The sequence below is a fragment of the Balaenoptera acutorostrata genome, chromosome 16 (assembly GCF_949987535.1).
Source record: "Balaenoptera acutorostrata chromosome 16, mBalAcu1.1, whole genome shotgun sequence".
Lineage (NCBI taxonomy): Eukaryota > Metazoa > Chordata > Mammalia > Artiodactyla > Balaenopteridae > Balaenoptera > Balaenoptera acutorostrata.
In genome coordinates this window covers 43,893,957-43,920,362 of record NC_080079.1, presented here as the reverse complement: position 1 = coordinate 43,920,362, position 26,406 = coordinate 43,893,957, and positions in this window count along the sequence as shown.

Below are 26,406 nucleotides of genomic sequence, written 5' to 3'. Positions count from 1 at the left end.
AAGAGACCAAAAAAAGTCCAATCAGCAAATGAAGATTTGTTTTCCTGATAAACTGAACTGTACAGTTAAATATGATTAAAATAGTATGATTTATATTATGTGACTTTTACCACAATAAAAAAAAAACACTTAAAAACAAAAAACACATTAATAGACATTGTCCCTTCTTCTCATATACGATACATGTACCTGGCACGCTGATGTTCATTAAAATTTTGTTTTTAAAAAACAGATCGAAGTGACTCTCTTTCCAGAATGTGAAAACAACTGGTTAGGACAATGAAAAAATACGTTAAAATCTTTTATGAGTGCAATGTAGGACAGATAAGCAATTAATTTTTTTCTCTGTGTGCATTTTCAAGCAGATTGAGGAGAGAGGCAGGGAGAGACTGACAAAGGAAGAGAGGAAAATAGAGAAAGAGAGACAAAGGTGGGGAGACTTATGATTCTCTTGTGCTTAATACTTCCAGCTGCTCTGAGCAGTGAATAATTCACTAGGGAGACGAGTACAGCCTCCATAGTTCAGTGCTCATGTTACCAGGCAAAGACCAAACATGATGCAGTTTTATAACAAGATTATTCATCTGTTATTGGAAGAAATATCCTGAAAGGCTTAAGAAAGCGAGAGGGTAAAGGTGAGAGGGCACATTTTTATAACATTCAATATATTGTATTTAATGCATACTTCATCCAGAAACAAAAATCAAGTAACAGGAAAAGGAAACTGAATATAAGAAACAGGTTTTAGAAAACAGTAAGGGTCACATCAAGGGCTCTGTAGAAGAGACCAAAACCAATCCATCTAAGAAGGATGAAGTTAGGAAAAAAGTCATCCCTAATACAACTATGGAAGTCTTATAATGCACAGTATTGTGTTTAACAAGAAGAGAATCTTAACAGCAACATTATAAGTCATACCAGGGAGACAGCCTGGAAGGGTGGATCACAAAGTCCACCGTAAATACTGTGCTAGGCTTTTGATTCTCTTCATAAGAAATTATGACCCCAGCCCAAAGGCACAGATAAGTAGATGATAGATGGACAATAGATAGAGATAGAATAGATTAACATAAGTTGAAAATTTACTTTGTGGTCATGCCTCATTTGGTCAAGTTTATAGAATGTTATTCTTCCATTGGTACATTCATTTATTCATTTAAAATGTTGTCCAAAATGGTTCAGTTGATTATTTCATGGGTTTATTTGTTCTGAAAACAAATGGTTACAGATTTTCTTTGGATCCTTTTCTAAAATATTTGTAATTTTTGTTGTGTTGATTTTTAAGATATTCTGGTTTAGCATTTAATTATCATGATCATTAATATTATTGGTTTTCCCTAAGTAAAACTTTAACATAAAAAGTAGAATGTATAAATATACTTCATAAGTCAATAATTTTGTCATAATGTCAGTATCTGTTAACAAAATCTTAAAAGATGGCAAATAAAAATATGTAAACATTTCACTAGTGAAGACATGATTAGGTTTGGAGGACTTTTTATTTTAAAATTATTAGCTACATAAAGTATATGTAAAAGTTACATGTGTGCTAGACTTCATTGTTATAAATCAGTTCCCTTTTTGATATTTGTATTTCAGCCTTTTGAGCCTTTATCAAAAATAGGGAAAAATAAATCCATGGAAAGTTAAGGATGTCCCTTTAACGCTTTTGCTGTGTGAAGTTATATTTCAAATGCGTAATTCCCAACAATGATCTTTGTCTTTTGAATTCCCAGGGCAGTTTATCTGTGTATTATGACTAATCTTTCTCCCTTCTGTGATGGTTACTTATGTGTTTCAAATCCAAGTACATCGTATAAGCTAGTTTTAAAGACAGGTTTTATGTTTACTTTATCTTGGAAACCTCTGCCCATAGCTACAATAATAGCTATGTAGCATAGTAGGTTATATAATACTCGCTCAGAGTATATGTAAAATGAAAATCATATTGGTTGATAGTACTAAAAAATAGTACAAGGTACACCAAGTTGTACTGACCAAGGAGAGCTCAATGTAAAGATCTAAAGTAAACATAAGGAATGCCTAGCTCTATACAATTGTTTTTATGGAAAACTTGAAGCATATAGCAATAGTAAGCTATTTTGCATAGAAAACTTTATGCAAACCAAAATGATCCTAAGATAAACATCAGGGAAACCTCTTATCTTTTCTAGATGACAGATTAATGAATAATTTATCTTAATAAGGTAGAATTTGAAAGATATCATTAGTTCTCCTCTATTCTTATATAGAGGCAATACGATGTAGAAAATAACATCTTTATGATGTACAGCAAGATAAAATGGTTGTAGAATAGTAAAAGCTTCCCTCTCTTTGTAATGACAAATAAAATTTGCTTTGGGAATGTAACATCCCAAGCCTGGGGTACAATTGGTGATAGTACTTCCAATCTATTTTTTTGAAAAGAAGGAAAAGTTACTATGAGGTTAATAACCAAGAAACGCTTTAAAGCTCTGACACAATTGCTCACATATGAACCAAATGTTCTTACCAATGGTACCTCCTCACCATTTAAATTTAAGCACTTAAATACCTTGCTTACCATTGAGAAAATTTGTTCTTTTAAAATATGACTATATACTTAGCTTTGTTTTAATAAACAGGCAAATAATTTTAGGACAAGAACCAAATACTTAACTTCATTGCTTTGAAGATTCTACTATTTATATTCTATCAAATAAAACATTAATACTGCATTTTGTCCTGCTTACTAATCTGAAACCACTATTTTTGATTATTAACATATTTGAAATATTTAATCCATTTTTAAACAGGACCTATATTTTTTAGTGTTATTTCAAATTTTATTTGAAGAATTCATTAATGAAGTTATCGCCTCCCTAAGAACAAGAGTAAAATCTTTACATCTTGACTTAATTTGTAATCATGAGCCTGTAGAAAAGTTTAGTTGAAAAAACATCAAAATAAAATAAAATCAAAATATTAATTACTAAAAGGTCATACAGGAATATTACACACCTTCTTCTCTGAGTAATCAAAGCTAAAATTGGGAGAATCTCTGGCAATCAAAAGCAGAACATGATTCAGATACTATAAGTCAAAAAGCATACATAATGCTTCTGCCCCTTGTAGAAAGAAAACATTTCTTTAAAAGCCAAGGACAAAGAGAATAAGCTTAAATAAAAGCAAAGAATCATCTTCCATAAACAGTGCCTCTTTAAGATGAAATCTGAGAAGCCAAGGGCAAGAATTCTTTTGAGGTCTAATTTTCTCATTGTATCATGGCTTAAAGTAATGCAAATCTTGTGGGATAGCATAGCTATAACTCTAAATTAATTAAAAACTTGATTGACCTATAAAAAAATAGAGAATAAAAGGTCATTTTTTTACATGATAATTTGATTGTCCGCAGAATTCTGCGCAATATCAGATTTAATCTTGAGCTAAACATCCAGGTAACGGGCAGAAAAGATGAAATTTCAAGTACTGAGAAATACCTATCATCTAATATATACTGTTGTTATTTGTCAGTTTTAATAACCATTGAAGGAATATAAGTACATGCAAAAGCCATGATCTCAGTTTGAATACATATGGACCTGAAATGTTATACTGACTTTTTATAGCCCCTTTCAGATAAATGACTGTAGGCTTCTCTTTTAAAAACTATTATATTTATTTCCACGTAAATTTTGAAAGTTACCTCTTTTTCTAAGTCTCAGTGTAGAGGGCTGTAGTAAAAGAAAAAAATGGTTTCTAATCCTATTTTACTGATGTTTGTTAAATTTCTATTCCACTAATTTTTCTGTGATTTCCAAGAGGGACTTCTAAAGCCAAATGTGTTAATTAGGTGGGAAGAAAAAAATCACCATGCTGATTAAGCAAGCTAGCATCACAAGGGATTGGAGGGACTAACAAAAAGGTTTGTCTTTTTTATTCTGGCTGTGGAGGGAAAACGAGGGCAGGTACTCTAAACTATAAAATACAGGGAATTTGGGGAAGGAAATACGATAGCTTTGATTTGGATTCTCAGAAAGGAGACATAGAGAAGATACTCTCCCCTTTGCATTTAAAGTTTGCAACAGAAGAAAGATTTTAGAAGTTCTGACAGCAGTTTCCCATGTTTAAGTTGTAACGATGCAAACAAAAAACTTTATCATGGGATTTAAAGTTTCAGACAAGCTTGAGGTAAACCAGGGCTGCTGTAAACAATGATTGAAAGTAAAGGCTCAATGTGAGTTACCTAACTATTTCTATGAAGTGTCAACTCATTATAAGAATATCCTGTATAACAGCTGTCACTGATTTTGACTAAATTTGATCATGGAATATGTCACTTTAAAATCTACTTAAATATTACTTCCATCTATTTTTTATTCTTAATAAGATTTGACACCTTTCAAGCATGCTCAATGAAAAAGCAGCCACATAGTCAATGCTTTTGGCAGAGGAAAATCAAAAACATTAGTTCTTACTTCTCATGGCAAACTCAGAAACGGCATTGACACCAAAGTCAATAACAAAAGAAATCATTTGTCTGCCTCAAATTACATCTATATAACCATCACAACGTATATGTGGTGATGATTTGAAAAAAAAAATTGTCTAACAAGTTATAGATGAAAAGATGAAAAGTAGTTTCCTAGTAATTGAAGTTGATATTTCCTATAAAATTTAACATTGTTCATCATAGTAAATGATTTAGTAAAACTATACTTTGTAGAGTTTCCCTTCTACGATATTTTTATATTGTTGGTCAGATTAGTTATCACTTTGTTTTTGTTAATTAAACTTACACATACATATGGAATGCCAGTTAGGTGCCATGTACCAGCCTCACTCCATTTAATCAGTGACGATGCCATTCTGCAGGCATCTCAAAAATAACTTGATGTTTGAAATTAAAATATTGGAGTCACTTATTTTTGTATTTATAGTAGTGACTGATTAGAATCTTTTTATTCTTGCATATACAAACAAGTACTCTATATTTATTTAATTATAAGTTTGAGATAAAAGCCATATTGATTTGAAACTGGGGTTCCTTTTATTAAGTTTGCCACTTTTGAGTATATCATGGGAAGCTATCTTATTTGTCATCACCGCAACCATTCCATGCTATACATATAAAATCCTCTCTGGGGCTTCCCTGGTGGCGCAGTGGTTGAGAATCTGCCTGCTAGTGCAGGGGACACGGGTTCGAGCCCTGGTCTGGGAGGATCCCACATGCCACGGAGCAGCTGGGCCCGTGAGCCACAATTGCTGAGCCTGCGCGTCTGGAGCCTGTGCCCCGCGACGGGAGGGGCCGCGATAGAGAGGGGCCCGCGCACCGCGATGAAGAGCGGTCCCCGCACCGCGATGAAGAGTGGCCCCCGCTTGCCGCAACTGGAGAAAGCCCTCGCACGAACCGAAGACCCAACACAGCCAAAAATAAATAAATAAATAAATAAAATCAAGTAAAAACTTAAAAAAAAAAAAAAAATCCTCTCTGAACTCTCATCAACGTGGTTACCACATATGATTCTCTACTTTTGAATTCTTATTTTCTTGAGCATTTGGTTTTTGCATGATGTTACCTGTATGTTAATGAGTTGCGGATGTGATAATACTCAGCTTTCTTTTACTCAACTACAATTAAAAACAGTACATGCTATCATTTTCAGTCCATACTGCTAGTTTCATACATATGATTTTACAAAAGGAGTCATCATCTCATTCTAGCACAGAACTCCTTAGTTGATACATGTTCCCCCTATATAAAGAACCTGTTACAGCTAACTGTTTAGCCTCATTGTGGTCAAAGAAATCATGGTATTCTTACTACTGTGAAAGGCATTACGCTTGTCTGGAATGATCTGTCTGTCTGTCTACACAAATCATTAAAGGTCCAGCCCACCACACCTCAGGCATGGCGCTTTCTTTTCTGAAAGCACAAAGTAATGTTTTCCTCTTCTGAATTCTCAGAACACTTGTTGAGGTCTTGACACACTTGCCTGGTAGGTGCTGCTGTCTCTGTGTCTCTGGTTCTTGCTGAAACATTGGTAAGTTCCTAGAGAACCTCCCATTTTGCAGATTCACAAAACGTCTCCTTGTAGAGTTACAGCCCTCTCTCAGGTTGTTTCAACTTAACTTACATTAGCCTTTATAAATGTTGTTAATAAATACTGTATATCAAAACTAATACCATGTAGACAAACTGATCTCTAGAACATTTTCCCTCATATGTGCATAATATTTCAAAGCTCTTGAATGGAGAATTGCATGTTTTTTTGTGTTTATTAACTGCCAGGAGTGAATGTAAATGAAGTGAATGTGTATGAAGTGTTCTGTAGTGGAGGAAAGCTATCTGAGATTTTAAAAAATACTTTGAAAACAAGAGGACTACTACAATAACAGTAGAGTAATATAACATTGTAGCATTTTTTAAGATTTTGATGATTACTGAGGGCACACAAATTGTGTACAGATTCTTTTTTGTTTCCCCAGTAAGTCGTGTTCACACATCTTTGAGCATTTGCTGTTGCTGGTTACTATGGTGTAGTTCATTCCCTCTAGAGAACATTGGGAAATGTGAGGGGAAGATTTGTTTCTTTGTTTTTATATTTTAATCGTTAACATAATTAAAGGAAGTTTTGAATTTAAGTAGTCAGGGACTATGGGTGCATACCAAGAAGAGTCACCCTACCCAACATTCTAGTAATGGCCCATTCCTGGACCATTTTTTATACATCTTCCTTGCTTGGCTAATTTCTTCTTGGGTCTCAAGGTAGGTGCAATTTTTATTGCTAAACCCCCATAAAACACAGAATCCTGGGCTAAAAGATTTCCATAAATGCCATAAAATTTTGAATAGCATTTATCATATTTTAATGTGGCAGATTGTTTATATTTCCATACTCTAATAAAATCTATAAAGACAAGACTCTGTCTTATTCACCCTTGCATCCTGATGTGTAGCATAATGCCCTCTCATATTTCCTTAGTAAAACATTGTGGAAGGAATGGATCAATTAATGAACAAATGGAATCTTTCATACCTTTCTGACTTCAGTAGTGAATAAGTATTTGTTGAAAGTTTAGATAGATCATTCTGGTGTCACCCAAATACAGTGAAAGGAAAATGAATCAAGAAATATCAAAAAGGAGGCCACAAAAATTACATAAAGTCGAATGAAGATTGGGTAACTAATGACATTTCCTATAGCTATACTAGATTGTCTTTAAAATAAATGATCTTTTGTTATATTGCAATTAATAAATATTATAGAAAAACAATAATAAATATTATAGAAAAAATATTACTAGTGTTTTGTATTAATATGGCTTTGATATTTTAACAATGCATTTTTGGTATTTTTTAAGACCTAACTCAGAGAATTTTTATCTCTGTATTTCTGGCAATGCCTGACATCATGCTTTGCATATGGAATGTACTCAAAAATTGCTTGCTTACTAAATTTAATTTAAATTAAATTTTAATTTAAATTAAATTTTAATTTAAATTAAATGTTTAGAAACTCAATTTCATAGGCACCATGCCTGAGAGAACTTTAGACCCATTAACATTGGAAGGTCTATATAAATCCTGACTTTGGTCTGACTTAAGTCTTGGAGTTTGTCCAGTGCCAGTAGGAGACAGTAATGAAATTCCTACTTGAGGAATTGTGCTCATTCAACAAGAGCATTTCACTAGACAACATAGCTGTAGTGATCTATCATCTAATTCTCTCTCTCTCTCTCTCTCTCTCTCTCTCTATGTATATATATAGATAGCAAGTAGAAAGGTAATGAGACTATATTTACTGTATATCTTTGCTCTAGTAAATTTTACTTTTCTAATTGAAAAGTCAGTTTATTCATTTACAATCACAATTACAAGCAATTCTTTTTTATTATTGAAGTATAGTTGATGTACAATATTATATTACTTTCAGGTGTATAACATAGTGGTTCAACATTTAAATACATTATGAAATGATCACCACAATAAGTCTAGTAGCCATCTGTCACCATACAAAGTTATTACAGTATTGTTAACCTTATACTGCATAATACAGACCTGTAACTTATTTTGTAACTGGAATTTTGTACCTCTTAATCCCCTTCACCTATTTTCACTCAACTCCTTACCCCTCATTCTTTCCCCTCTGGCAAACACCAGTTTGTTCTCTGTATTTATGAGTCTGTTTCTGTTTTTTTTAAATTCATTTAGTTTGTTTTTTAAATTCCAATGTAAGTTAAATCATAATATTTTTCTTTCTCCGTCTGACTTATTTCACATAGTAAAATACCCTCTAGGTCCATCAATGGTGTCACAAATGGCAAGATATCATTCTGATTGATGGCTGAGTAATATTCTATTGTATGTATATACCACTTCTTCTTTATCCATTCATATGTGAATTGATACTTAGGTTGCTTTCATACTTTGGCTATTATAAATAATGCTGCACTGAACAAAGGGGTGTACATATATCTTTACAAATTAGTGTTTTTGATTCCTTCAGCTAAATAATCAGAAGTGGAATTGGTGAATTGGAAGGGAGTTCTACTTTTAGTTTTTTGAAGAACTTCCATAGTGGCTGTACCAATTTACATTTCTACCAACAGTGCACGAGAGTTCCCTTTGCTTCACATCCTCACCAACACTTGTTGTTTGTTGTCTTCTTGATGACAGTCATTCTGATAGGTGTGAGGTAATATCTCATTGTGGTTTTGATTTGCATTTCTCTAAAGATTATATTGATAATTAAGTTAATAAGTTGTAATTAAGTTAATTAAGTTAAGTTGATGATTAAGTTATGTTGATAATCTTTTCACATACCTGTTGGTCATCAGTATGTTTTCTTTGGAAAAATGTCTATTCAGGTCCCCTGCCCATTTTTTTTAATTAGATTGTTCTTTTGCTATTGAGCTGTATGAGCTGTTTATATGTTTTGGATATTAACGGCTACTGGACATATCATTTCCAAATATCTTCTCCCATTCAGTAGGATGCTGTTTCATTTTCTTGATGTTTTTCTTTGTTGTGCAAAAGCTTTTTCATTTGATATAGTCTTATTGGTTTATTTTAGCTTTTGTTGTCCTTGCCTGAGAAGACAGATCCAAAAAATATTACTAAGACCAATGTAAAAGAGTTTACTGTCAATGTTTTCTTCTAGGAGTTTTATAGTTTGTTGTTATATTTAAGTCTTTAATCCATTTTGAAATTTTTTGTATATGGTGTAAGAAAGTGGTCATTTCATTTTTTGCATGTAACTGTCCAGTTTTCTAACACCATTTATTGAAGAGGCTGTCTTTTTCCCATTGTATAGTCTTGCTTACTTTGTCAGAGATTAATTGAACATGTAAACATGGGTTTATTTCTGAGCTCACTGTTCTGTTCTGTTGATCTTCATGTCTGTTTTTGTGCCAGTACCATACTGTTCTCATTACTCTAGCTTTGTAGTATAGTTTGAAATCAGGGAGCATGATATTTCTAGCTTTATTCTTCTTTTTCAAGATTGTTTTGGTAATTTGGGGGCTTTTGTGGTTCCATACAAATTTTAAGATGCTTTGTTCTAGTTTTGTGAAAAATTCTATTGGTATTTTGATAAGGATTACATTGAATCTATAGATTACTTTGGGTAGTATGGACATTTTAACAATATTAATACTTCTAGTCCATGAGCACAGGATATCTTTACATTTGTGTTGTCTTAAATTTCTTTCATTATATCATTATATCTTATAATTTGCAGAGTACAGGTCTTTTACCTCCTTGGTTAAATTCATTCCTAGATATTTTATTCTTTTGTGATGCAATTGTACATGGGATTGCTTTCCTAATTTGTCATTCTGATAGATTATTGTTAGTGTATAGAATCACAACAGATTTTTGTATAATTTTGTATCCTGCAAAAGTATATACAAAATGACTTTACTGAATTCCTTTATGAGTTCATACAGTTTTCCGGTGGCATCTTTAGAGTTTTCTATATATAGTATCATGTCATTTGCAAACGGTGACAGTTTTCCTTCTTCTTTTCCAATTTGGATGCCTCTTATTTCTTTTTCTTGCCTAGTTGCTGTAGCTAGGACTTCCAATACTATGTTGAATAAAAGTGATGAGAATGAACATCCTTGTCTTGTTCCTGATCTTAGAGAAAATGCTTTCAGCTTTTCACCTTTGAGTATGTTAGCTGTGGACTTGTCATATATGACCTTTATCATATTAGGTATGCTCCCTTTGAACCTACTTTTGGAGGGTTTTTATCATAAATGGATTTTGAATTTTGTTAAAAGCTTTTTTATACATCTATTGAGATGATTGTGTGATATTTATCCTTCATTTTGTTAATGTGGTGTATCACTTTGATTTTGCAGATATAGAACTACCTTGCATCCCTGGAATAGATCCCACTTGATCATGGTATATGATTCTTTTTATATATTGTTAAATATGGTTCATAATATTTTGTTGAGGATTTTTGCACTATGTTCATCAGGGATATTGGCCTGTAATCATTTTGTGTGTGGTGACTGTCTGATTTTGGTATCAGGATGAAACTGGCTTTGTAGAATGAAAAACATTTAGAAGCATTTCTTCCTCTTCAATTTTTTGGAATAGTTTGAGAAGGATAGGTGTTAACTCTTTTTCTAATTGTTTGGTAGAATTCACCTGTGAAGACATCTGGTCCTGGATATTTGTTTGCTGGGAGCACAAGTGTAATGACATGTCATCATTTTGGCTGAAGTTTGACTTTGTCACCAATGTGAGGAGTTTGAAATTTGAATGAAACATTTCAAAGCCCTATCCTTGCTCTGAATTCACATAGCATTTATTCTTTTTAATATGTACAGTTTTAACTAGTATCCCTCATAGTCACTTCACATATATGTTTGAGTCTGAGTATTGTTTACCTAACTGAATTTTAATTACCTGAAGGTATCCACTGGTTGTTTGGTTCTTAAGTGATCATAAAACAGTTTTTAAAAACACTGTATTGAGGTATAATTGATATACAGAAAATTTGCACATATTCAGTGTATACAATTTGAGTTTTGACTTACAAGTACACCTGTGAAACCGTCACTATAATCAGGGTAATAGACACATTCATCACCTCCAAATGATTCCTTGTGCCTCTCTGGTTTTTGTGGTTGTTGTTGTTGTTTTGTTTTGTTGTGGTAAGGACATTTGTACTTGAATAGTTTTTAAAATTTAACACTTTCTACAAAATGGTGAAGACATCATTTCCTCAATTTCACATATTCAGAAGCTCAAATTCTTGGGTTGGTGCCTGCCATTAGGGTTGGAGTCAGGGTAGCAGGGAGAGGTAGAACATTTGAATTAAAATGAGAAATGTGTGGTTTGCGAGCTCTGTCATTTAAGAGCTGTGTAATCCAGCATAAATCCATGCATTTCTCTATAAATGTAAAAGATTATGAATATGGGCCTATATATTTTTCACCTTTATTATAAGGATCAAATGGGAGCATGGATGGTATGATTATATTAAGCACTCAATTATTGTGAGTTTATTTACTTTCAATAATTTTCAAGGATTGGTTTAATTATCATCATTTTCCCAAGGGACTAAATTACTATTCCTCCTGCCAGCTTGCCTGAAATCTTTGAAACTAAATGATGCAACTTTCTATTTAGGGATGTTACTTTAGACTTTCTTAAATTTTTATGCAGATACAAATTTCTTTTTTGGCCACCTTTACCTATATATCCCCTTAAGAAAATATTTTAAAAACTCAGTAAGTGAAATTATTTTTAAAACTTTTTAAAAATGTATTTTTATTGAGATAACAGTGGTTTATAGCATTATGTGCATTTCATGTATACAACATTATATTTCTACTTCTGCATACCCTACAGTGACCTTACCATCAAAAATTTAGTTTCCATCTGTCACCATACAACTGATCCCCTTTACCCACTTTGCCCTCCCCCCTGCCCTTTCCCTGCTGGTAACCCCTACTCTGTTCTCTGTATCTACAAATTTGTTTTCTTTTGGTTTTGTTTGTTAATTTATTATGTTTTTGGTTTGTTTGGCTTTTATATTCCACATATAAGTGAAATCATACAGTATTTATCTTTCTCCATCTGACTTAGTAAAAACTTTTTTCTCCATGTATTTGGAGTGGAAACTGTATAACAGTGGTTCTTAAACATTTTAGCATGCATCAGAATCACCTGGCAGGTTTTTAAAAGCAATCGCAGTGTCCTTCCTCCAGAATTTCTCATTCAGTAGGTCTAGGGTGACGTCCAAGAATTTAATTCTAACAAATTCTCAAGTAATGCTGGTAAGTACTGGTCTTAGGACCACATTTTGTGAACCATTGATCTATAGTTTTCTCCCTGAGTCAACCTATAATTCATTTTAGGTTGAGTTTAATTCCCCATCCTTTCAATCTGTGCCTTACCTATTGCTATCCTATCTTTAAAAATTATTATTCCTCCAAATTACTTTCAGAGTCACATTTGGCCCTATTATGATGTGAAATTTAAATCAGTGTTAAAACCATGATGCCATAAAAGGTAGATACTCCTGAAGTAATTAGCCTCTCCTCCCACCCCCAGCCAAATAATTGAACTCCTAGCTTCTCTCTGTTGACACACACCCAAATGTAGATGCACCCTCAAATTTTAGCTACATGCCATTGGTCAGTACCTGTTTTTACTTTCAAGAAGTGATAACATAATTAGAGATCGACCCATTTTTCAAATTTGGCATGATGAGACGTAATAGGATACTTAAGAGTGAGGTCAGTTGCATTGTATGACAGGGATAGTGTGAACTGGCGTAGGGGTGGATATGGAAGATAATGAGGGAAAACAGAGTTGGCCTGGTCAGCAACTCTAGGTTAAAGTTGTATTTCTGACATACTTTAGACGTAAAATCCCTGCTTTATTTCAAAATATAAAATGAATACTAACATAAGAGATTTGTAAAGGTAACTAAATATAACATTACTTGTGAATCTGAACTTCAGAAATGATTCTGAATAGAAATTTTATAATTTAAGAAAGAATACATTTATCCAGAGGAACAATTACTCCCCAAATCAATAACGACCTGACATAAACAAATCAGTAGTTGTCTCTGTTCTTATAAATTCGGAAAAAGCTCATTATATTTGGCTGTCAATAAAGAAAATGGCATAATTAGCAGCTACTTTAGAGTAACTAAAGTGTATTAGCCCTAGTCAAGTGAACAGGTGTATTTTTGTTGCTGTCTTTAGTAATCACACATGTATGAGTCATTGAAAAGCCAATCTGGCTGGTTCTGTGCATGCTGTTTTATAGTATTTTCTCTTTGCTGGCACGCACATTTACCTGAAGATGGTTCACATCTGTTCTTTGTAATTTAGTGATTATGTGAGGTCTCTGTGTCCTCCTTGTTTATTTTAAAAGGACTATGGGAAGCTTCATTTTTGTGAGATTTAAGGAAAAGTCTTGATTTCTGAGATTTCTTTGGTTATTTGCAGTCTTTCCTTACAAGTCAGTGTCAAATCTTTACAAACTGTTAAACATTTAGAATCTGTTTAAATTATTTTCTCTGGTCATACTAATTTAGCTCATATACATTGATGGATGGTCCCTGATATTTTTCAAGCTGCTGCCAGTGCTTGACCATCTTGCTTGTTATCCAAAGGTAAACCTGATTCATTGGGATAATCGTATGTCCCAGTCCAGGGACAGTCCCTGTTTATACCCCTTGTCTTTATGTAATTATTGATATTCCTTCTCTCAAAATGGGACACAATTGGATGAACAAACATATGTCATCCTAGATAATGAGGTGTAACTGTTGAATCAGTAAAGTGAGAGATTAGATAATATCATTTCCAACTGCTATGGAAGAAGTCTTAGTAAAAAGTGCCTACTCACTTTTAAATCTGTAGGAATCAAAACTAAAAGTTTTGGAATTAATCTGCTTTTTGAAATGCTATAAATTATAGCATATTTCTGGCATATTTTGTACTTCTAGTTTATGTATCATCTGGTCTATTTTAGGTTATTTGGTATAGTGCAAAGTGGAACACTATTTAATCTGTACCATTGTCACTCTTGGAGAAATGCTCTTTTCACCAGCATCATCAAGTGTACTTTTATCCCCATTGTACTTATTAATATCATCTAGTCTTGTCCACTATATTCAATATATACTCTATTGATTTCCATTTGTTATGTGACTCTAACAGACAGAGATTCAGGGCATCTTTTAGTTTCATTTGAATCAGTTAGTGTAGAGGGTCAGGTGCTTGATAAAGGTGAAATTACCCTTACAAGTGAGTACAGAACTGTTTACCTAGAATAATGAACAATTTTGTGTGTTGGTTGAAATGCTGGATTTCCTACTGGGGAGTATTCCAAGGAGCAGGAAGCCTCTGTGTCAATATTCTATACTTGCATTAGTTGATAAGGTTACATCAATAACTCTCATCTAACAACATTGTGGATACAAAAAGATCTGGCACTATGAGATATATGAATAGAAAATGACACTGGGAATAAAAAAAGGGATTGGTCTTCTAACCACAGGCATGTTTCTAATGTTCCTGCTGTGTTTCTTTCCTCTCAAAGATGAGATTTGGACCTATCCAAGCAGTATCATAAGTAATAAATGGTACTTTTATAAATTACCAGGATAAAAACATCTGTCTGCTTTCTCACTTAATGATCTCAACACACATCCTCCTTAAGAAACCTGTAGTTGCCTACGTATAAATAATACATTGACATGGTTTCAGTAAAGCCTTCAGTGAGAACTATAGCTGATTCAAATGTGAAATAGTGACATTTTCTTGGGAGTTATTCATAGCAATGGAAAGGGCACATTATACTTACTTATAGGGCTTTCAGCCAATACTCATTAAGTCATACTGTGTAGACTATAGTATTATTCTCAGAACTACCAAGATTATAGATATTATTAGCTATCCATTTCACAAATTATAAATAATGGAAAATACCTTTTAGAATTCAGACTGTATGCTCTATCAGACATAGACATTTCTGAGTGCTTCTAAGAGATCTCTGCAGGTAAAGCAATCAGTACTAAATGTAAACATATTTTATGATCACCCAGGGTTTCAGAGATTCTTAGGCTTCCAGAGACATTAAAAGTGGCTTCTAAGGAAATCCAGAACATAGCTTCTTAAATGTGGTAATTTTTAGTTCGCAAATATACCTACTTGAGGGGCTGTGTGTTTTCTGGCTTATGTGGATGCACGTACATACATATGTTATGACAGTGCTAGGGAAGCTAATTTTTTAAAAACTTAAAATGATGTGATTTGAACTCTTAAAATGTATTCCTTTCCATTGTTGATTTTGTAGCATTATTGACAAAATTGATGTCCATTCAACAAAAAAGAGAGGAGGAATGTTTTATACTCTCTTATTTATTGCTTCATGATATGATTTCTAAGGTATTTTGCACTATATCAAATAACGATTATTATCTAGACTATCCAATTATAAGTCATAACTAACATACACAATCAAATATATTAAGTAGATTTAATCTTTATCTGTCAAGAACAATGTATGTATACCAGAATGGCAAAGATTTCTTTTGAGTTATAGTTGATTTGCAATGATATATTAGTTTCAGGTGTACGACGTAGTGATTCAAAATTTTATATATTATAAACCATTTAAAGTTATTATACAGTATTTGCTATATTCCCTGTGCTGTACAATATATCCTTATAGCTTATTCATTTTATACATAGTAGTTTGTACCCCTTAAGACCCTACCCCTATCTTGCCTCTCTCCCCTTCCCTCTCCCCACTGGTAAACACTAGTTTGTTCTCTGTGTCTGTGAGTCTGTTTCTGTTTTGTAATGCACATTCATTTGTTTTATTTTTCATATTCCCATATATAAGTGATAACATACAGTATTTATCTTTCTGTATGTGACATATCACTAAGCATCAAAACCTCCAAGTCCATCCATGTTGTTACAAGTGGCAAAATTTCATTCTTTTTTGTGACTGAGCAGTAGTAATCCATATATAGATAGATATAGATATAGATATATGTATGTATATGTGTCTGCATGATGTATGTGTGTGTGTGTGTGTGTGTATATATATATACACACATATATATATATATATATCACCTCTTCTTTATACATTCACCTGTTGATGGACACTTAAGTTACTTTCATATCTTGGCTATTGTAAATAATGCTGCTATGAACTTTGAGGTGCATGTATCTTTTCAAATTAACATTTTTTTTTTCTTCCCATATTTGCCCAAGAGTGGAATTCCTGGATCATATGGTAGTTTTAGTTTTTTGAGGAATCTCCATATTCTTTTCCACAGTGGCTGCACCAATTTACCTTTCCACCAACAATGTACACAAGGGTTCTCTTTGCTCCCTTTGCTCCCAAGTAACAAATGCTCACCAACATTTGTTATTTGTTGTCTTTTGATGATATCCCTTATGACAGGTATGCGGTGATATCTCATTATTGTTTTAATTTGCATTTTTCTGATGATTAATGATGTTGAGCATCTTTTTATGTGCTTACTGGTCATCTGTATGTCTTCTTTGGAAAAATATCTATTCAGGTCTTCTGCCCATTTTTTAATCGAGTTTTTCTTTTTTTTTTTTTGATGTTGAGTTGTATGAGCTGTTCATATATTTTGGATATTAACCCCTTATGGGTCATATCATTTGCAAATATTTTATCTCATTCAGTAGGTTGTCTTTTTGATAATGACAAAATTAAAGAGAACGGTTTAGGAACAGATAGCAAACAGTGGTTCCAGGTATTAGGAAGAGGGGAAGTTGGAGCAGGGAAATAATTGTGCCTATAAAAGGGTATTGTGAGGGGTCCCTGTGATGAAATTCTTCTGTATCTTGACTGTTGTAGTGACCACATGAATCTACAGGCGTGGGAAAATTGCATAGACCTAAATACACAAACACACACATATATGCAAACTGATGAATTTTGAGTAAGGTCAGTGTATTATATCTGTCAATTTTCTGGTTGTGATATTGTGCTATGTTTATGCAAGATATCCCCCTTGGGGGGAACTGGACAGAAAAACATTCGAATCAGCTCAAACACCCTTTTCTCCATTCAGGCTTACCTAGATCATGCACAGAAGACACCAAACTAATTCTCCCTTGCAGGTATGATTTTCCACTCTTTTATCGAGGTATAGTGTCCTATCCATTTTGTATTCACAGAACCTAGTATCGTACCTGGCGCATTGTGGGTGCTTGATAAATATTTCTTCAGTGAATGTATACATGAAAGAAAAAAATTCCATTAAATGAAACTGTAATCTGAGGAATTTCTTAGGCCTACAGAGATTTAGATTTCTGAAAATAAATTATTTTAATGAGAAGTACTAATTTTTATAGGTTAGAATCTTAGAGGCAATATAGTTTATTCTCTTTTATTATGTCGAGTCTATTTCTCTGTAATAATAGGAATTATGCCCAGAGGAAAAATGGATAGTACTATATCGTCAATAGTCATAGCCAGTATGACCATCTAATTTCTATTAAGGTGTGCAGAGTTAAATCAGGCACATGGCTCTTGCTGTGCTGCTGTTTAAATATTCCCAACATAACTTCTCAGCCAAGAGAAGAGATTTGCTTTCAGAGACAGACTAGAAATGTCTGGTGAATATAATATATGAATTATGAAGATCATTCCCACTTTAAAAGAGAATTATATTACATGGTCTTATGTATTCATTTCAAGAATAATAAAAAGATGCGGGGGCTTCCCTGGTGGCGCAGTGGTTGAGAATCTGCCTGCCAATGCAGGGGACACGGGTTCGAGCCCTGGTCTGGGAAGATCCCACATGCCACGGAGCAACTGGGCCCGTGAGCCACAACTACTGAGCCTGCGTGTCTGGAGCCTGTGCTCCGCAACAAGAGAGGCCGCGATGGTGAGAGGCCCGCGCACCGCGATGAAGAGTGGTCCCCACTTGCCACAATTAGAGAAAGCCCTCGCAGAGAAACGAAGACCCAACACAGTCATAAATAAATAAATAAAGAAAGAACGTGAATTTCTTTAAAAAAAAAAAAAAAAAGATGCATGTATTCAATGTAACACTGTATATTTGTGATAAAGTATCACTTCTTCCTAATCCCGTTGGTCCAGTTCTAAGGCTTGATAGTTAAAAGAAAAAAAATTAAAAATGCCCTTTACATTCGATAGTTCAAATAATATTATATTGATGAAGTATACATATTTCATGTTTTATCTCTTATATCATTTCATTTACAGAGACATTATTGCTCATATATTTGAAACTCTTTTCTGTGATTGGCAACTATCAAATATCCCTTTCTCTTAAGTTACTAGGAATTTTTTTGTTAAATTATAGCACAGTAAACTGTAAGATTGTGCATAATGAAAAATGGTGTTAGAAAAGGCTTAGCAAATTTCTGAACATTCTACTTAGAATGTGAATATTATAGATTATGAATTTGTATGAAACTCTAGAGCAGAATCATGGCTAACTGAATGTTTGACTATACTTTTTGTTTAAAAAAAAAACAGAATTAATAAAGGTATACTCCAATTAAATTTTATAGAGTAAATATCTGTAACCAGCAGCAGATAAAAGAAACAGAAAATTACCCAAGAACACCCTCAGGCCATATCTAGTCTCAGTTCATTTTACCACACCAAGGGTAACTACTATTCTGACTTCTAACACTTTAGAATAACTGTGTCTACTTTTGAAATTTATATTAATGGAATCATACAATGTGTTCTATTTTGTGAATGGCTTATTTTGCTCAACATGGTTTGGAATTCATTCGTGATTTTTGTTTTAATTGTAGTTCATTCATTTTATCGCTATGTAGAGTTATTGTCTATGAGTTCCCCAACATATTCATCCATTTATGATGCATACTCATTTGGGTTGTTTCTAGTTTGAGAGAATTTTGGAGAGAACATCGTTATGCATGTCTTTTCATGAACGTATCTCTGCATTTGTGTATGGTACATACTAGGAATGGAATTGTGGGATCATAGGGAACCTGTATGTTTTATGTTTGGTGCAATAGTTCTCTCTTATCCAGGGTTTCACTTTCTGTGGTTTTGCTCATGGTCAACGACAGTCCGGAAATATTAAATGGAAAATTGCAGAAATAAACAACTCATAAGTTTTAAATTGCTAACTGTTCCATGTAGTGTGATAGAATCTCATGTTATCCTGCTCCATCCCTCTAGGGACATGAATCATCCCATTGTTCAGCTTATCCAGGCCGTATACACTCGCTACCCACCCATTAGTCACTTAGTAGTCTTCTTCGTTATCAGATTGACTGTTGCAGGATCACAGTGCTTGTGTGCAAGTAATCCTTACCTTGCTTAATAATGGCCCCAAAGTGAGAGTGTAATGGTGCTGGCAATTCAGATATGGCAAAGAGAAGCCATAAAATGCCTCCTTTAAGTGAAAAGGTGAAAGTGCTTGACTTAATAAGGAAAGGGAAAAAAATCATATACTGAGGTTGCTAAGATTTACAGTAAGAACAAATTTTCTATCTGTGAAATTGTCAAGAAGGAAAAAGAAATTCATGCTTTTTTGCTGTCGCAACTCAAACTGCAAAGTTACTGCCACAGTGCATGATAAGTACTTAGTTAAGATGAAAAAGACATTAAAATTATGTGTGGAAGACATGAACAGAAAACGTGTTCCAAGTTGATGGCAACCTGTTGGGCCATAAAACACTGAGCCTGTTCAAGGACTCCAGCAAAGGGTCCCTTGAAATGAGTGACACCAAGCCATTTACTGACAGTCAGAGATGGTTACACAGATTCAGGAATAGGTTTGGATTGAAAAATATAAAAATTACTGAGGAGGCTGTGTCTGCCAATGAAGAAGTTGCTGCCACATTTCTGACAGAGTTGAGGTTGATTAAGGAGAGAGACAACGTTCCTATAACTTTCATTACAGTATATTGTTATAATTGTTCTATGTTATTATTGTTGTTAATCTCTTATTGTGCCTAATTATAAATTAAACCTTATCATAGATATGTATAGGAAAAAGCATAGTATATATAGGGTTTGGTACTACCAACAGTTGCAGCATCCACAGGGGGTCTTTGAACATATCTCTCGCGTATAAGGGGGAACTACTGTATTAGTAAACTGCCAAAATGTTACCGAGAGCGACTGTACCAATCTGTACTCCGTGGTGAGACATCTAGTCATCAAATATTCCTGCTTCTTTGTTTGAGCCTTTGAGGTGAGCACATAGAGATAACCTATTATAGTTTTAATTTGCATTGCTATGATGATTAATCAAATTGAGCAACATTACATATGTTTATTAGCCATTTGAATATCCTTTTATAAAGTGCTGGTTCAAATTCCTCTTTTTCTATTATCTGTCTTTCTGTTTTTGTTATTGCATATATTTTTCTGGATGTTTCAAGTATCTTCTCCCATTCTGTGGCTTATCTTTTCGCTGTCTTAATGGTATCTTAACTATAGTGAAATACAATTAATCTTCCTTTTTGTTAGTTAGCCCTTTTTGTGTTTTAAGAAATATTTGTCCATCCTGAGGTCATGGGTCATGAAGTTACTCTTATATTTTAAAAACATTTTTATTATACATAAATATTTTATGCATTATATATACAAATATGTTTTATATATGACTATATTTATAAATTTTATATTATTATATATGAAATATTTATATTAGATACTACTTTTTACTATATATGTATATATGTGTATATGTCTATATATACAGTATGTATAGCAGAGTGAGGTGTGAGGGGAAAAAAAAACAGTGTATAAGATTGTGGAAATAGTGTGGAATCTGTTGGGAGGACTTTGAAACAGGCATTCATCAGTCAAGGGCATAGACAGGGAGGGGAGGGAAGAACATCTGAAGTTTGTGTCATCTTTTCAGAGTTTAATAGGCATTACCTTCTTTAATCAACTCTTGATAAAATGAACAAACCACCCTTTTTTCTCAAGTTCATACAAAAATCATTTTTTGAGTTCTATCATCATGCATGTGGGAAGAGAAGTGATAAAACCTAAGAAAATTCTCACTATTATTATGAATACATTTTAGGAGCTCTGTCTGTCCCACGCATTGTGCTGATTTCTCCTCATTTTAAATTTGAGGTAACTGAGCAAGCTGAAAAGTTAACTAACTTGCTTAACATTACTCAGTAAGTACTGGAAATGGGGTTCATATTAAGATTTTGTACATTATAGTGACCACACTCTTAACCCCTATACTGAAGCAACTCTCACAAGGGTTTATGAAGCTCATTAGACATAGCTTTTATAGAGAAGAATAGAAAATTAGAATCTGTATCACTCTCATTGAGCCACCTTAAATACTGAAAAGTCACCATGCATTAAGTGGAAAAATAACATTTTTCCAATTTAAAATGGAGTCCACATAATAGTTCAACCAAGGATGAAAGCCAACTCCAATTATTTTCAAAATTACATTGTAATAATTGGATTTTTTTCAAAAAAATTTATTGTGGTAAAATACATAAGCACAAAATATGCCATCTTGACCATTTTTAAGCATACAGTTCAGTGGTACAAATATATTCATAATATACTACTATTATCATGCTATCATTGTCCATCTCCAGAACTCTTCAACTTGTAAAACTGCAACTCTATACCTATTAAACAATAACTCCCATTCTCCCCTCCCCCCAAGCCCTGGCAGCCACCACTCTACTTTCAGTTTCTGTGATTTTGATTACTCTAAGTACCTCATGTAAGTGGAACCATAAAGTGTTTTTTCTTTTTGTGATTAGCTTATTTCATTTAGCATAATGTCCTCAAGGTTGATCCATGTTGTAATTTTCCTGATATTTTGTATTATTTCTATCTTTTCACTCAACTGAGACTTAATTTTGGCCTAACGTATGATCTAACCTGGAAAACGTCCCATGTGCACTTTAGAAATTTGTATTTTGTTTTGGTGTAGAGTGTTCTGTATATGTCTGTTAGATTAAATTGGTTTACTGCATTATTCAAATCCTTTATTTCCTTATTTCTCTTTTATCTGGTTGTTCTACCCGTTATTGAAAGTGGGGTATTAAAGTCTCCAACTGTTATTGTAGAACTATCTATTTCACTCTTCAATTCTGTCAATTTTTGCTTCATATATTTTGATGGTCTGTTATTAAGTTAGTAATAACAGGTTAGTTTATAATTTCCTTCTTCGTCTCCTATAACCTTTCTAAAGTATATTTTGACTGATATTAGTATAGCTACCTCTGTTCTCTTTTTGTTACTGTTGGTGTGGAATACCTCTATACTTTCACTTTTTTTTTTTTAGCATCTTTATTGGAGTATAATTGCTTTACAATGCTGTGTTAGTTTCTGCTTTATAACAAAGTGAATCAGTTATACATATACATATATCCCCATATCTCTTCCCTCTTGTGTCTCCCTCCCTCCCACCCTCCCTATCCCACCCCTCTATGTGGTCACAAAGCACCGAGCTGATCTCCCTGTGTTATGTGGCTGCTTCCCACTAGCTATCTATTTTCCATTTGGTAGTGTATATATGTCCATGCCACTCTCTCACTTTGTCCTAGCTTACCCTTCCCGCTCCCCGTATCCTCAAGTCGATTCTCTAGTAGGTCTGTGTCTTTATTCCCGTCTTGCCACTAGGTTCTTTATGACCTTTTTTTTTTTCCCTTGGATTCCATATATATGTGTTCGCATACTGTATTTGTTTTTCTCTTTCTGACTTACTTCACTCTGTATGACAGACTCTAGGTCCATCCACCTCACTACAAATAACTCAATTTCATTTCTTTTTATGGCCGAGTAATATTCCATTGTATATATGTGCCACATCTTCTTTATCCATTCATCTGTTGATGGACACTTAGGTTGCTTCCATGTCCTGGCTTTTGTAAATAGAGCTGCAGTGAACACTGTGGTACATGACTCTTTTTGAACTATGGTTTTCTCAGGGTATATGCCCAGTAGTGGGATTGCAGGGTCGTATGGTAGTTCTATTTTTAGTTTTTTAAGGAACCTCCATACCGTTCTCCATAGTGGCTGTATCAATTTACATTCCCACCAACAGTGCAAGAGGGTTCTCTTTTCTCCACACCCTCTCCAGCATTTATTGTTTGTAGATTTTTTGATGATGGCCATTCTGACTGGTGTGAGATGATATCTCATTGTAGTTTTGATTTGCATTTTTCTAATGATTAGTGATGTTGAGAATTCTTTCATGTGTTTGTTGGCAGTCTGTATATCTTCTTTGGAAAAATGTCTATTTAGGTCTTCTGCCCATTTTTGGATTGGGTTGTTTGTTTTTTGATATTGAGCTGCATGAGCTGCTTGTATATTTTGGAGATTAATCCTTTGTCAGTTGCTTCATTTGCAAATTTTTTCTCCCATTCTGAGGGTTGTCTTTTCATCTTGTTTATGGTTTCCTATGCTATGCAAAAGCTTTGAAATTTCATTAGGTCCCATTTGTTCATTTTTGTTTTTATTTCCATTTCTCTCGGAGGTGGGTCAAAAAGAATCTTGCTGTGATTTATGTCATAGAGTGTTCTGCCTGTGTTTTCCTCTAAGAGTTTGATAGTGTCTGACCTTACATTTAGGTCTTTAATCCATTTTGAGTTTATTTTTGTGTATGGTGTTAGGGAGTGTTCTAATTTCATTCTTTTACATGTAGCTGTCCAGTTTTCCCAGCACCACTCATTGAAGAGGCTGTCTTTTCTCCACTGTATATTCTTGCCTCCTTTATCAAAGATAAGGTGACCATATGTGTGTGGGTTTATCTCTGGGCTTTCTATCCTGTTCCATTGATCTATATTTCTATTTTTGTGCCAATACAATCTGTCTTGATTCCTGTAGCTTTGTAGTATAGTCTGAAGTCAGGGAGCCCGATTCCTCCAGCTCCGTTTTTCTTTCTCAAGATTGCTTTGGCTATTCCGGGTCTTTTGTGTTTCCCTATAAATTGTGAAATTTTTGGTTCTAGTTCTGTGAAAAATGCCAGTGGTAGTTTGATAGGGATTGCACTGAATCTGTAGATTGCTTTGGGTAGTAGAGTCATTTTCACAATGTTGATTTTCCAATCCAAGAACATGGTATTTCTCTCCATCTGTTTGTATCATCTTTAATTTCTTTCATCAGTGTCTTATAGTTTTCTGCATACAGGTCTTTTGCCTCCTTAGGTAGGTTTATTCCTAGATATTTTATTCTTTTTGTTGCAATGGTAAATGGGAGTGTTTTCTTAATTTCATTTTCAGATTTTTCATCATTAGTGTATAGGAATGCAAGAGATTTCTGTGCATTAATTTTGTATCCTGCTACTTTACCAAATTCATTAATTAGCTCTACTAGTTTTCTGGTTACATCCTTAGTATTCTCTGTGTATAATATCATGTCATCTGCAAATAGCAACAGCTTTACTTCTTCTTTTCTGATTTGGATTCCTTTTATTTCTTTTTCTTCTCTGATTGCTGTGGCTAAAGCTTCCAAAACTATGTTGAATAATAGTGGTAAGAGTGGGCAACCTTGTGTTTTTCCTGATATTAGTGGAAATGGTTTCAGTTTTTTGGGTTTTTTTTTTTTTTTGGTTTTAGTTTTTCACCATTGAGGACGATGTTGGCTGTGGGTTTGTCATATATGGCCTTTGTTATGTTGAGGTTAGTTCCCTCTATGCCTACTTTCTGGAGGGTTTGTATCATAAATGGGTTTTGAATTTTGTCAAAAGCTTTCTCTGCATCTGTTGAGATGATCACATGGTTTTTCTCCTTCAATTTGTTAACATGATGTATCACATTGATTGATTTGCATATATTGAAGAATCCTTGCATTCCTGGGATAAACCCCACTTGATCATGGTGTATGATCCTTTTAATATGCTTTTGGATTCTGTTTGCTAGTATTTTGTTGAGGATTTTTGCATCTATGTTGATCAGTGATATTGACCTGTAGTTTTCTTTCTTTGTGACATCTTTGTCTGGTTTTGGTATCAGGGGGATGGTGACGTCGTAGAATGAGTTGGGGAGTGTTCCTCCCTCTGCTATATTTTGGAAGAGTTTGAGAAGGATAGGTGTTAGCTTTTCTCTAAATGTTTGATAGAATTCGCCTGTGAAGCCATCTTGTCCTGGGCTTTTGTTTGTTGGAAGATTTTTAATCACAGTTTCAATTTCAGTGCTTGTGATTGGTCTGTTCATATTATCTATTTCTTCCTGGTTCAGTCTCGGAAGGTTGTGAATTTCTAAGTATTTGTCCATTTCTTCCAGGTTGTCCATTTTATTGGCATAGAGTTGCTTGTAGTAATCTCTCATGATCCTTTGTATTTATGCATATACTTTCACTTTTGACCTGTTTGTGTGTAGACCTAATTTGAGTGCTTTGTAGACAGCATATAGTTGTATCATTTTTCTCCCATCTGCCAGTCTCTGTATTTTGATCCAGGAGTTAAATATATTTGCATTTAATGCAATTACTGATAAAGAGCCACTCCTGTTGTTTTGCTCTTTGTATTCTATGTGTTTTATAGTTTTTTGTCCCTTATTTCCTGAATTCCTGCCTTTTTTTGTGTTTAATTGATTTTTTTAGTGAAATATTTAAATTCCTCATTTCCTTTTTTGTAAATCCTATAGATCTGTTTTTTATGGTTACAATGGAGGTTACATTCAGTATCCTATAGTTATAACATTTGAATTTATACCAGCTTAACTTCAACAACATATAAAGCTTTGTTCCTTTATGGGTCCATCACTACCCCCTTTTAGTGATGATATCACAAAACTACATTTTATACACTTAATGCCCCCAAACAGGGATGAAGAATTCTTTTTAGACTCTGAAATTGTGTAGAAAACACAGTTTGGAGTTACAAATCAATGTTACAATAATATTAGGTTTTAGAATAATACTGTTTTTAAATGTGTTAGTCTCTTAAATCATGTAGAGAACAAAAAGTAGAGTTAGAAACTGTTACCAGCTTTTATATTTGCCAATGTATTCACTTTTACAGAAATCTTTCTTTTTTCATATGGCTTTGAGTTACTGCTAATGGCCTTTTATTTCAACCTTCAGGACTCCCTTGGGTAATTCTTACTGGGCAATTCTTCCCTAAGCTTTTGTTTATCTGGGAATGTCTTAATTCTCCCTCACTTTTGGAGGACAGTTTTGCTAGAAATAGGATTCTTTGTTGACAGTTTTTTGTCTTTGTTTTTGTTTAGCGCTTTGAATATACTTGCCCACTGCCTTCTGGCCTCCAAACACTCTGATGAGAAATCTATGGTAATACTGTTGAGGGTCATTTCTATGTGATCACGTCTGTCTTGTTGCTTTCAAGATTCCATCTTTTTCCTTGGCTTTTGAAACTTTAAGTATAATGTGTCTCAGAGTGGGTCTCTGAGTTCATCTTACTTAGAGTTGATTGAACTTCT